The sequence below is a fragment of the Scyliorhinus torazame genome, chromosome 17 (assembly GCF_047496885.1).
Source record: "Scyliorhinus torazame isolate Kashiwa2021f chromosome 17, sScyTor2.1, whole genome shotgun sequence".
Classification (NCBI taxonomy): domain Eukaryota; kingdom Metazoa; phylum Chordata; class Chondrichthyes; order Carcharhiniformes; family Scyliorhinidae; genus Scyliorhinus; species Scyliorhinus torazame.
The window spans coordinates 22,223,086-22,237,887 of NC_092723.1; positions in this window are offsets into that span (position 1 = coordinate 22,223,086).

Consider the following 14,802-nt stretch of genomic DNA (forward strand, 5'->3'; position numbering starts at 1 on the left):
AGATTTTGGTGTTTTTCTGTTGGGCAATTGTGTGGGGATTGTTTGGTATTGGAGTATGTATGTTTGAGCGGGGGGGAGGGTGGGGAAGGAACAATAGGTGGGAGACTTTTCGGCACCAGGGATGGAGGCCACCAAGCTAGCTGGGTGGACTAGCTCACGGAAGCGCAGTGGGGGCTGTGCATATGTTCAGTTTATTAAAGGGGTTGGGTTATATTGTGTTGGTACGAGGAGGGGAGGGGGGGGGGAATGTTCTGCTGATGAGGGAGGGACTTGTGCTAAGGGGCAGAGAGGAGGTCGGGGGTGGAGGCTGCCTGTGGAGGCGTGGAGCGTGGTCTGGAGGCTGGCCCAAAAAAGGGGATGGGGGGTGGCAATGAGCACCCCAACTAGGCTGATCATCTGGAATGTTCGAGGGCTAAATGGGCCGGTCCAGAGGGCACGTGTGTTCGCGCATCTAAGGGGACTGAAGGTGGATGTGGTAATGTTGCAGGAGACGCACCTTAGAGTAACTGACCAGATTAGGTTGAGGAAAGGCTGGGTCGCGATCCTGATCAATAAGCGGGTGGTGTTTGAAGCGGGTAGAATAGACTCGGATGTGGGAGGTCGGTACATTATGGTCAGTGGGAAACTGGAGAGGGTGCAGGTGGTATTAGTAAATGTGTATGCGCCAAATTGGGATGATGTGGAGTTTATAAAGAGGATGCTGGGGAAGATACCAGACCTGGACTCACCCAGGTTGGTCATGGGAGGGAACCTCAACACAGTTATGGACCCTGGCTTGGACCGGTTAAGCTCGAAAACGGGCAGGGTGCCAGCAATGGCAAAGGAACTAAAAGGGTTCATGGAGCAGATGGGGAGGGGTGGATCCATGGAGATATGGTCAGCCGAGCGTGAAGGCGTTCTCCTTCTACTCACACGTGCATAAAGTGTACTCCCGGATTGATTTCTTCATTTTGAGCAGGGCTTTACTAACGGGGGTGCTGGACACGGGGTACTCGGCGATTACAATCTCAGACCATGCCCCGCACTGGGTTGACCTGCAGGTTAGTAAAGACAGTAACCAGCGCCCGCAATGGAGGTTGGATGTGTGACTTTTGACAGATGAAGGGGTGTGGTTTTCCCGGACATTGGCGCAAAAGTACGCTGCACACAAGAACGGCAGGGACAGGGATTTTCTCGGCATCGGCTGATTCGGCAGTTTGCGCCTGGTGACCCAGTGTTCGTTCGGAATTTTGCTGGTGGTGCCCAGTGGGTTCCTGCCGTAATCATTCGCCAAACGGGCCCTATATCTTACCAGGTGCAAGCCCAGGGTCGTCTCCAGCGCAAACATGTAGACCACGTTCGGTCCAGAAGACCATCCCCTCCAAAGATTCCCCGCCCCCGGAGCTCATTTCTACAGCCGCAGAGACCAGAGACAAGGAAAGGTAGTCCTCACAATCTTCCACTGGTGCCTCACTCAAAGCCTGCGCAGGTCGTTACAGAACCGAATGGAGATAGAGGCGCTGACATGACGGAGGCAGCAGACTCTGACTCCGAGATGGAGACACAGGACGCATCAGAGGGGGAATCCTCGGGTCCACGGGCCGTGGATGTACAACCGTTACGCCGTTCATCAAACGTTTTGGTGTCCGGCGCAGCTGGGTACGTAAGGCTCCTAATCACCCCAAACGTATGCGGGCCGCAGGCGGTGAGCAATATGACCACCTGGCACTCGTTCTCGGTGATATTGTTTGCCCGGAAATAGTAACGCATCCGTTGTGCGTACTGGTTCCAGCTTTCCAGCGCAGCATCAAAAACATCCAAACGTCCGTACAGAGGCATGGTATAATAGAAAACAACTTCCAACCTGTATCCAACAAAAATCCAGGGAGGTGGCTTCAGCAGTGTAGACAGCTATTCACTTTAACCCTCGTCGCCAGTTTTGTGAGGGCCACGAAGAATCCAGCATGAGTTTTAAGGATACAAAGTAATAACATTTATTTACAATAACATATATATATATATAACAGCAACAGCAACTTCCCTTGCTGCACACTCCTTCCTGCTGGTTCCAAACTGGCCAGCTTTATTTATACTTGGGAGTTTACTAATAGTTTCTCCGCCCCCCCTCATTGGGGAAGCTCATACTCCCACAGGATTGTGGGATTGTCATTAGTCCCCAGCCAATGGCTAGCAGGCAGGTTATAACACCTGGCCTTTGCGTCCCTGGTAGCCCGGCGGAGGATCTTGTTATTATGGAAGGACGCGAAGCCCCCCAGTGTGGAAACCTGGATAAATTATATGGCAGAGTTCATTAAGCTGGAGAGGTTAAAGTTTGCCTTATGAGGGTCTGTGCAGGGGTTCTTCAGGCGGTAGCAACCGTTCCTAGACTATCTCGCAGAGCGTTAGGAGGGGGTCAGCAGCAGCAACCCTAGGGTGGGGGGGGGGGGTGAGGGAGGGGGGGGTTCTGTTGGGGGTGGAATGGGGGTGGGCGGGGGGGGCTTCCCTACGAGTACCTTTAAATGTCATATGGGGGGGGGCTATTGTACATGGGGAAACACAATGTAAATGTTTTGTACAATGTACAATGTTTAATTGTTGTGTTTGCATTTCTTTTATCTTCTGTTATTGCGGGGGGGGGGGGTGGTTGTCAAAAATTTTGTTGGAAAACTTGAATTAACATATTTTTTTAAACAAAAGAATAGGACAACATCGGACTACTTTAGACTGCATCAGGGGACGAGACAGGGATGCCCCCTCTCCCCTGTTGTTCGCGCTAGCTGTAGAGCCGCTGGCAATTACTCTGAGAGCCTCAAGGGGCTGGTCCGGGGGCTGGTGGAGCACAGAGTCTCACTCTATGCAGACAACCTGCTTCTGTATGTATCGGACCCAATAGAGGGGATAGCGGAAATCATGAGGATTCTAGGGGAATTTCGCCGGTATTCGGGCAATAAGCTAACTATGGGGAAAAGTGAGATGTTCGTGGTCCAGGCGAGGGGACAGGAGAGGCGATTGGGGGAGCTGCCGTTTAGATTAGTAGGGGGAAGCTTTAGGTACCTTGGCATTCAAGTGGCGCGGGAATGGGACCGGCTGCATAAATTAAATCTGGCCCGGCTAGTAGACCAAATGAAGGACGATTTTTGGAGGTGGGACGTGCTCCCGTTGTCACTGGCTGGGAGGGTGCAGACGGTGAAGATGACGATCCTTCCGAGATTCCTGTTTGTATTCCAGTGTCTCCCCATCTTTATTCCCCGGTCCTTTTTTAAACGGGTCAACAAAATGATCACTGGCTTTGTCTGGGCGGGCAAGACCTCGCGGGTAAGGAAGGTAATGCTTGAGCGGAGTCGGGGAAGAGGCGGGCTGGCGCTGCCAAATTTTAGTAACTATTACTGGGCGGCGAATATAGCCATGATCAGGAAGTGCGTGGTGGGGGGAGGGGACGGCATGGGAGCGTATGGAGGCGGCTTCATGCAAGGGCACCAGTTTTGGGGCGTTGGTAACTGCGCCACTGCCGTTCCCGCCGGAGCGGTACTCCACCAGCCCCATGGTGGTGGCGGCCCTGAGAGTCTGGGGGCAATGGAGGAGACATGTGGGAGCAGAGGGAGCATTGGTCTGGTCCCCAATCTGTAATAATCACCTGTTTGCCCCGGGAAGTATGGATGGGGGGTTCCGGATATGTCGGAGAGCAGGGATTGAGAGGATGGGGGATATGTTTATAGAGGGGAGCTTTTCGAGTATGAGGGCACTGGAGGAGAAGTTTGGGTTGGCGAGGGGAAACAAATTCAGGTATCTGCAGGTGTGGGACTTCCTACGTAGACAGGTGTCAACCTTCCCGCTCATACCGCTAAGGGGGATTCAGGACAGGGTAGTTTCCAGAGGGTGGGTAGGAGAAGGGAGCGTCTCACACATTTACAAGGAACTTATGGGGTCAGAGGAGACGCAGATCGAGGAGCTGAAGCGCAAGTGGGAGGGGGAGTTAGGAGGAGAGATAGAGGATGGTCTCTGGGCAGACATGTTGAGTAGAGTCAATGCATCCGCAACATGTGCCAGGCTCAGCCTGATACAATTTAAGGTCGTTCATCAGGCTCACATGACAGCGGCCCGGATGAGCAGATTCTTTGGGGTGGAGGACAGGTGTGCAAAATGTGCGGGAGGACCAGCGAACCATGTCCACATGTTCTGGACATGTCCGAAGCTGAGAGGATTTTGGCAGGGGTTTGCAGATGTCATGTCCACGATGTTAAAAACAAGGGTGGCACCGAGTCCAGAGGTGGCGATTTTCGGGGTGTCGGAAGACCCGGGGATCCAGGTGGAGAAAGAGGCAGACGTTCTGGCCTTTGCTTCCCTGGTAGCCCGGAGATGGATACTAATAGCTTGGAGGGACTCAAAGCCCCCAAAGTCAGAGACCTGGCTATCGGACATGGCTAGCTTTCTCTGTTTGGAGAAAATTAAGTTTGCCTTGAGAGGGTCAATGTTCGGGTTTGCCGTTCGTCGACTTCTTTGCGTAAAATTAATCGTCAGCAGAAGAGGGAGGAGAGGGGGTTTAGTTTAGTTTACAGTAGGGGGTTAATAAAGGTGGGACCTGTAAGGGAGGGAGACGTCTTTTGCACTATGTTTATAGATTCATGTACATTGTTTATTTTGTTGTTGTTGCAATACCAAAAATACCTCAATAAAATGTTTATTAGAAAAAAAGAAAGGGAAGGAACGAGGAGACCACAAAGCGATTAGAAAACAAGGACGAGAGTTTGAAAATGGACATGTTGTGAACTTGGATCTAATATCAGTCAGTGAGCACACGGGTGATCAGTGAAGTTAGCAACGTTTTGGATGAGGTTGGTTGCTTTCGGAGGGTGGAGCATTTATTGGCCATCCCTAATTGTCTTTGACTGTCATGGTCCCGGCACCAAAACAGTGGCCACACTTCAAACACACTTAATTGGCTGGCGAAACACTTCAGGCCATCTTGGCATCATGAGCGGTATTACAGAAATACAAGTCTTTCTTTATTGGATTAATTTAATCAGTTCCCGGCCCATCGGTGGTGCTTAGTGCAACCACCAGGTGGAGCTCCAACATCAGAAAGGGTTGCAACTCTTCAAAATGGTGGTTATTATGGGTTTGTTCCCAGGCCCTCGCTCGATTGAGAATGCTAACAGGAACTGTTTGTTTGCGGGAAGAGATTTAATGTACGAGGAGGCTGGAGGGACCAATGCAGGCCCACTACCTACCTGCGGAGAGTCGGGGCTAAGACCTCTTTTGTTTGATCCGTTCGGGGAATTCAAAATTCACCACCTCCCGTGGCGGGATTGGAACGCGGGAGCCCAGGGCATTGCCCGGGGTCTCTGGGTCACTAGTCCAGCGATGACACCACTATGCCACCACCTCCCCAAACTTCTTATCCCAGAGTACCTCTCACTCTTTCAGTGCAGCAGTTTGACCATTTTCCTTGTGTTCTCCTGTGATGCACGATCAATCACCACAGAAGCGAGATTGTAGAGCAATTGAAGGTTTTATTTCACCAGATGCTTCCCCGGCAGCGCAGCATCAGAATGGCTGCAGCCGGGGAAAGCACGGACCGTTATACACCGGCCTGCTGGGCGGGACCAGCAAGCAGAGCTCTACTAAGGAACCTCTAATACGAGGTACCTCCAACATAGGTACCGTAATACCCTTAATACAGACTACCACATCCTGTTAGACGATTTTTAATCAGGTAACTCAGAGGTGAAGGACTGGAAATTGCTTATTTTTGTTGATAATCCCATTTCAGCTTGATCCATTAAACTGCCACAGGTCGCTGCGCTTAAGCACATCACGGAATGAAAAACACAGGACATCGCTAACAAGTTCCTTGTGCCAAACCCTTATTTCCAGTTCTCTCCAGCTTCGGCAATGAGTCACCCGGGCTTGAAACGTTAGCTCCCTTCTCTCTCCAAAGATACTGTCAGGCCTGCTGAGATTGTCCAGCACTTTTTGTTGTTGTCCCGTCTGTCCAATGGCAGGCTTTGAACTACCATGGCGTCACTGGCCCTTGTTAACCAGGTTCAGGACAGACCAGGGCCCCTTGGAGCCAACTGCGCCACTGGGGCCTCAGGACAAACCCTTATGCACTTGTGGAAAGACACAAACAGTGCTGTGCATTACCGAGAAGTGTTCCCTCCACAGGCTAAGTGACAAACTAAGTCACCTTAAACTCAGTGAATGAGGAGGCTGTGCCTTCAGAGATCTGCATCTGCTAAATAAATAATACATCAAGAAGAACATTGTAATATGCAGCTAGAAAGAACAGATTATTATGTTTTATCGTGTTGCTTGATTGATAACTGCATGGGGCGGCACAGTAGCACAGTGGTTAGCACTGTTGCTTCACAGCTCCAGGGCCCCAGGTTCGATTCCCGGCTTGGGTCACTGTCTGTGCAGAGTCTGCACGTTCTCCCTGTTTCTGCATGGGTTTCCTCCAGGTGCTCTGGTTTCCTCCCACAGTCCAAAGATGTGCAGGTTAGGTGGATTGGCCATGCTAAATGGCCCTTAGTGTCAAAAAGGTTGGGTGGGGCTACCAGGTTATGGGAATAGGGTGGAGGTGTGGGTTTAAGTGGGATGCTCTTTCCAAGGGCCGGTGCAGGCTCGATGGGCCGAATGGCCTCCTTCTGCACTGTAAATTCTATGATTCAAAGGCTTGACAATAATCATCACCCTCAATGCTGTGGTCTGTCATAAGCATGAACCCGACATAATGAGCAAAGATACTTTGGAATAAGTAAAATTCTATTCTCTCCCAACATTCCCAAATAGGAGTCAATTGTGGACCGAGGACTAACAGCTTCCACTTACGTCGGGTGCCTTCCCGAAGAGCAGAATAAAATACAGTAGATAACAAAGCTGAGTCTTGATCTGGGAGCTCTACTCATAAAGATTGGCCAACAAGGATTTCTCTAAGAAATCTTTGAAAGAGGACATAAATATGAGACGAGACCAGAGCCCAGGCTGCTTTAGAAAAGTTACGACACCCTGGGCTAGTGCACAGTCAATTCCAGCCCCACAGGCCCCGGAGTCCCAGCACAAGTGAATTAACCAATAATTTGTATAACGTTTCCGAGATCTTGACTGCTCCAGTCACTTACAGGCACCACATGGGCAGCACGGTAGCATAGTGGTTAGCACAATTGCTTCACAGCTCCAGGGTTCCAGGTTCGATTCCAGCTTGGGTCACTGTCTGTGCGGAGTCTGCACATCCTCCCCGTGTGTGCGTGGGTTTCCTCCGGGTTCTCCGGTTTCCTCCCACAGTCCAAAGATGTGCAGGTTAGGTGGATTGGCCATGATAAATTGCCCTTAGTGTCCAAAATTGCCCTTAGTATTGGGTGGGGTTACTGGGTTATGGGCATAGAGTGGAGGTGCTGACCTTGGGTAGGGTGCTCTTTCCAAGAACTGGTGCAGACTCAATGGGCTGAATGGCCTCCTTCTACACTGTAAATTCTATGATATCTATGATGATATTTGTAAGTGATTCATAACAACTGTTTCTTTATAATAACAATAGAGATAAGGCATGCAATAATTATACTAGAGTAATGGCCAGCAAATCTACTACTCCCCCTTTTACCGTCCCACCCTCTACCTAAACACACATAAGACAGATGCACACAGAGGGACGGGGAGGGGAAAAACAAAAGTGAGATGGAAGATGTGACTTTGCTTTGGATGTTGAAGTTGTTTTTTCAGCTGACTATCCTTCCAGGATGCAGAGTAATTGAGAATGACTGGTTGGATGGCTAACGAGGATCTTCTGGCTGGAATATTCAGTCCGAATCCACAAACTGTGGGATTCCCTCTGGGGAGTCACTTTTACTTTTATTAACCTGGGCCTTCACTCAGAAGATCTGCCTCAGGCTTGTGTAATTCTTACTTGTTTCCAACTCCACCAGAATGTCCCTTAGGTTTACTGAATAAAAACAGAGGTTTCCCTCGAGATTTTAAAGAGGGTTCTTTAAACAACTGCCCTGCCTGCAGCTGTTGCTGGACTGAACTTCATTGTAGTTCAATCTGACTGTTGAGAGAGAAAGGTCTCTACTTTGAACCTTTAAACAGAGTCCACCAGGTGAGAGAGAGAGATCAGGGCTATGACCCTCCAGCTTCTTGATCAACCCGAAACTAAAAACCAGAAGAAGCCCTCCTGTCCCTGGCAGAACATTGCGGAATGGTCAGCACCAATCAGCACAGACTATCAGCAAAGAGCCCGGTGAAGTAAACAGCTCATTAGCCAACAGCCAAGTCCATCAAGATGAGTAATCACCGATGCAAGCACATCCTGCTGGATTCCTCTTTTTTTTAAATTAAAGGTGAAGTCCATCTTAAAGGTGTAGGTCCCAGTAATTGTCCAGGTACAAAAAAATTATAAATGCCAAAACAAAAGAAAATAAAGGGACTAAACGAGGGACAAACAAGGATTCACAGGAGGATCCTGACAGTAGAAATAAAAGACTTGTGTTTATATAGTGAATTTCATGACGTCACACGTTCCATATGTGCTTTACATCCATTAAATGCTGTCTGAAGTGGGGTGTCTGTTGAAATGAAGGAAATGTGACAATTAGCGTGCAGCAATTTTCCTCAAAGAGCAATGTGATAACGGACAGATAATCTGCTTTTAGTGAATGTTGGCTGTGGGATAAATATTGACCAAGATACTGAGGGGAACTCTGTAAATAGTGCCAACCGCTCTGTATGTTTCCTTTCTGGGATAAAAAGCCTCACCTGATTTTGGCGGATGCTGTGCAGAAGTTAATTAATGGAAGGCTGTAATCCTTTGCAGCTATCCATTCATTGTTATAAGCCCATCTGCTGCTCCCCTGCTTGTTAACTGACACTAATCATCACCATACATCAATTAGATAATGGTTGTGGCGGGGAAAGAAATTATTCACATTTTCAGCAGTTTTAAACGACTCGACTCATGTGCGATTGTTGCTCGACTCAGAGCTGATATCATTAACTTCTGGCTTGGAAGACAGATTATTCTACTCATTAACAGGCACTAAACTGTACAGGAAGCATTTACCAAACATATTGGCAGCATGTTCCAATAGACCAGGTCATGGAGTGTCACATCATATGTACACGTCAAAGACACTCTTTAAAATTGATCTTTATATCAGAAGTTCAATCTGATGCAAATCTTTAAAGTGTACATGCGAGGTTCATGCTGGCGAATCTCCCCTCAACTTGTAAATTCACACCCAGCGAAACTCTTTTTTTTTTAGAATTTAGAGTACCCAATTATTTATTTTCCAATCAAGGGGCACTTTTAGCGTGGCCAATTCACCTGTCCTGCACGTTCTTTTGGGTTGTGGGGGTGAGACCCACGCAGACACGGGGAGAATGTACAAACTCCACACGGAAAGTGACCCAGGGCCGGGATCGAAGCCGGGTCCTCGGTGCCATGAGGCGGAATTGCTAACCATTACGTTCTGCTGCGTTTCGCGGCGCTCCGGTTAGAAACGGGGCCTCAGTGGGCAATGGGTGACTGAGGCCACCTCTTAATCCCGTTTCCTGCACTGAGATGTTCCACTCGCCGCAACTCCTACCCGGTACAGGGAGAGATCGGAACACAATTTCTAAATGACATCCCGATTTCTCAAGCCGACGTGACCCCCCTGGACATACCCAAGCCCCAACTCACTGTAAGACGGTCCCCGTACCACCCGCCAGCGCACTCCCACACCTGCACAGGGCGCCACCGGGCCCGATCAACCCCATGCAGAAAATGCCAGCCCAGCACCCGGGCAAAGCCCCTGCCAGCACCACCTGGGCACCTTGGCATTGTGAGGTTGGCACCCATGTGGCAAAGCCAGGATGCCAGGCTGGCACTGCCGAGGTGTCCAGGTGGCCCCAGCAGTGTCAGGATACCACCCTGCCCAGAGGGCATGTACCCGGGGTCCTCCAATCCCCTATGAGACCCCATGAGTGACGTTCCAACTGAGTTCCATTTGTGGAGGTCAGTGGTGAAAGGCGTTTGCCGAGCGTCTCCAAGGCGAAGGGGATAGATCCCAATGCCTTGGTTACCTCGGGGAACTGCTCATTAGAGTGAGACTTGGTGTCGCGCTTCAATATGCAGATCTGCCAAATGGTGATCCTGCCCACAATTGGCGGGCTTCACATCGCGGGTCTCGTGGTCTCGTGAGGCATGGTGAACTTGGGAGATCCTGGGGGAGGGGTCTCCCAACAGTTACCGGCCATGTTGTGCCACAGCGGGCTGCTTTTCGGGCGCAGGGTGGCCAGTAGATTGCGCAATTTAAAGTGGTGTGTGCGATGAATGTAGCAATTTCAGATATATTATTGTATTATATGTATATGGTGCAGAAAGAGCTAAAAGCCTGAGTTTGTGTGTGTCTGACTCCTGCAGTCATGTTTTAAAGGAATCCTGATTTGAAAGGCTTTTTGGGGGCCAGAGGTGTAATTAGAGCATCGTAAAAGCTTGGGCTAATGGATTTTTGTTTGGATTAAGGGGGTCCCTTGTGGAGTAGTTTAGGTTGGGACATTTGCGTTCAGTTATTAAGATGATGTAACCAGTGAGAGGAGCTAGAGTACCAGACATTTTAGCGGAGAAGCAGAGATTGTTCCGTTTTCCTGAAAGTCAAACCATGAAGACAGTTTCTGAAGACTTCAGCTATAGATCCAACATTGTTCTGACAAGATTCAAGTCTACCTCTTAAAATAGTATCAAAAAACATCTCTTAAGCCAGTATGCCTTGGTCTGCTAACTGTATTTAAAAATAGATTGGGTTAGAACATAGAACACACAGTGCAGAAAGAGGCCATTCGACCCATCGAGTCTGCACTGACCCACTTAAGCCTCCACTTCCACCCCATCCCCATAACCCAATAACCCCTTCTAACCTTTTTGGACACTAAGGGCAATTTAGCATGGCCAATCCACCTAACCTGCACATCTTTGGACTGTGGTAGGAAACTGGAGCATCTGGAGGAAACCCACACAGACATAGGGAGAACGTGCAGATGCCGCACAGACAGTGACCCAGCAGGGAATCGAACCTGGGGCCCTGGAGTTCTGAAGCCACAGTGCTAGCCACGTGTGATACTGGAGCTGGTTAAATTGCTGGCTTTGAAAGCAGACCAAGGCAGGCCAGCAGCACGGTTCAATTCCCGTCACAGCCTCCCTGAACAGGCGCCGGAATGTGGCGACTAGGGGCTTTTCACAGTAACTTCATTTGAAGCCTACTTGTGACAATAAGCGATTTTCATTTCATTTCATTTCATACCGTGCTGCCCAAGCACAGGTTCTGAGATGGTTGTGTTGTTTGAGTGGGAGTAAAGATATCAGTTAAGGGTTACTGTGTCACTGTATTGATTAGCATTGGTAAGGGGTAATTGCATAGCTATTTTCTTGTGTGATCTTAAAGATATTTCAGTGCTGCGTTAGTAATAAACTTTGTTTTAATATACCATGTCCCTATTTTGCATGAAATCACTCCTGGAGCGAAGTATCCTTCCCTCAGAGTCTTACAAAATTACAATATTGGTGTTTCTGTCCAGTATCCTCATCACTGTTGGGGTCTGATCCAGCATAGATGCTACGTTATGCTGATGGATTGACACACTGCCCGGTATGTTGACACAGGCCAGAGCTGCTGAGAGGATTTATACCAAGTTCTGATGTTGCCGTTAACTGTTTATCGTCACTATATTCTAGTCAGCAGCACCAGCTGGTGAATGAGCCACAAGGAAATATACTTTAATCTCTGAGGTGATTCACCCTGCTGCTCCTAGAGAATGATTAATGGGAGCTTAATGTGAAACGATGAATTGCTAATAAGCACTTTTCAATTTCTGGTGTGATTTTTCAGGCCATTGGCACAGTAAACTGTGGTGATATGCATCACTGTAAATACACAAGAGGTTAATGTAGATACACTGGGACTGAGTAAACACTTGAGGGAGCACCAGAGACATCATGACATGCAGACATACAGCTCATGAACACATAGAATAGGACACGACCAATGGGCAGTCAAGACACCCAGAGGTGACACTACCACAAGGGGGCAACCCATATAAAAGGACAGGGCACACATGCTCTTTCTCTTTTCCACAGGCAACACTCAGAGAGAGACACAGGGGCAGATCAGAAACATCACACCCACCGCATGGCTTAGAGCAGACTGGTTAGTTAGACTGAGTTACGATAGCACGATTTGCAGGAGAGTCAAACTCAAGTAGGAGAATTGTTAACTGTTCAATAAATGTGTTAAACCTACCTCCAAGTCTGAATCTTCCTTTGTCACAGTATATATCAAGGAAGCAGCTTATGCTACATGAAGAAGCATAACACAACATGGTACCAGTGAGTGCTTGTTGAATCTCTATAGTTCAACTCAACAAATCCGTGACTACCAGCAACAGCACTCAGGCAAGATGTTCGAGATTCCGGTTCCGCAGCAGCTCAGGTACCACGGCAATCTCAGTGCAAACTGACGTGCGTTCAGGCAGAGATTCGAGATCCACCTGGTAGCGTCCGACCTAGATGGCGTGGTGGATGCAGAGAAAATAAAGCTAGCAGGAGAGTCAAACTCAAGTAGAAGAATTGATAATTTCAATAAATGTGTTAAACCTATCTCCAAGTCTGAACCTTCCTTTGTCAAAGTACACATCAAGTACTTCCACTCCTATGTCTTATAGGAATAACTCACTCTTCCATCGGGCAGGAGATACAGAAGTCTGAGAACACGCACAGACTCAAAAACAGCTTCTTCCCCACTGTCGCCAGACTCCTAAATGACTCTCTTATGGACTGACCTCATTAACACTACACCCTGTATGCTTCATCCGATGCCAGTGCTTATGTAGTTACATTGTATATGTTGTGTTGCCCTTTTATGTAGTTTCTTTTATTCCCTTTTCTTCCCATGTACTTAATGATCTGTTGAGCTGCTCGCAGAAAAATACTTTTCACTGTACCTCGGTACACGTGACAATAAACAAATCCAATCCAATCATGATAGATCAACCCAAACCCAAATGCCCACTTCTCTGTGACCCTCAACACTAATTACCCTCCTCACTGTAACCTTCAACTCTAAATACCCTCCTCAATGTAACCTTAAAGACTAAATACTCTCCTTACCGTTTCCCCCTGCCTCATCTACCTACCTTCTTGTTGTACAAGATTTGGGCAGGGGTGTCCTTGTCAGGGCCCTTTGTTCAGAGAGGAAGGCCTATCTGTGAGCATGAACACAGCTGCTATGTCCCAATTCTCACACTCTTTACAGGACCCTGAGCATTAAACAGAGATTTTGCAAAAACTCTACTTGAGAAGTATTGACAGATCCCATAAATCACCTGAGGGGCTGAGAGTCACACAAATAATCTGTGGTGTCAATGGTCAGCTCTTCAAAGGAATGTTGGTGGCTGGCCCTCGGGCGTATGTGGGTGTTTTGCAAAGTTTTAACCCTTCACCACTTTGTTTGAAATTCAATACATCACCAAGAATGCAACCAGAAGTGTGTTATCATTCTCATTTGCATGGAATGGACCAAAGAAAGTAAATAACTATATTTCTACCGTGCATTTCACAACCATAAGATATCCAATGGAACACTATTTAAATGTAATCATTGTCATGATGTAGAAAACCCGTAACACAGCAAGATCTCACAACCAGCAATGTGATAATGCCCCAGACCGTCTGTTTAAATCATGTTGACTGAGGGGCTAATTTTGGGGCAGTTACCAGTAACTCCCCTGCTCTCCTTTGAATAGGGCCATGGGATCTTTCCCGTCTTTTAGGTCAACCTGACAGGGCTCCGTTTAGCTGGTCGTCTGAAAGATGGCACCTTCCACAGTGCAGCAGCCCCTCAGTAAGGCACTGGGAGTGTCTACCTAGATTACGTGGCCCACTCTCTGAGGTGGGATCTAAACCTGCAACCTTGTGGGGAGCTGGATAAGGTGATTTTTGTGGGGGCTTGCTGTGCACATTTGGCTGCTGTGTTTCCTACTTTAGAAGAGTGACTGCACTTCAAAAGTACTTCACTGGCTGTTAAGTGTTTTGACGTGGGAAAGGCGCTATATAAATGCAAGGCTTTTTTATCTCCTACTCTGCTTGGTGAAGTCACTAACATGGGGGTGGGGAGGGGGGGGTGGGCAGGATGAGGCTCTCCTTATACTGGGTGTTCCTGTTCCACTGGCACACTGGATTCCAGAAAGGTACAGGTAGATGCCACCGGATGTACGGCCAGATTTCTCTGGGGAGGATGGGCGATCCTGTCCCCAAACAACAGAGGGGGGGGGGGGTGTTCCCCACCCCCTCATACTGCAATCAGCAGCAGGATAACCTATGTGTGGGGTGGTGGGGTGAGATGGGTGGGTGGGGTCGGGAGGGGTGTGGGAGCTGTGGTGGTGGTGATGGTTGGGTGGGGGGAAGGGTGATGCCAAGAGTATGATGCCAGCCAGAATACAAGGGGCATATATCACAGATTATTAATCCCCTCAACGATTAGCACTGGGGCAGAGATTGTTATGGTGGCCATGAAGGGCATGGGGGAGATGGTCAATAGATCTCCATGTGGGTTTGATGGAATATGAATTCCCCTATTAAGCGGGCGGTAGCTCGCCCAACAAGGAATGTACAGCGGGAGCTTAAAATCCACTGCTCCGAGAGCGGCACGGTGGCACAGCGGTTAGCACGGCCTCACAGCGGCGAGGACCTGGGTTCGATCCCGGCCTCGGGTCACTGTCTGTGTGGAGTTTGCACATTCTCCCCGTGACTCCGTGGGTCTCACCCCACAACCCAAAGATGTGTAGGGCAGGTGG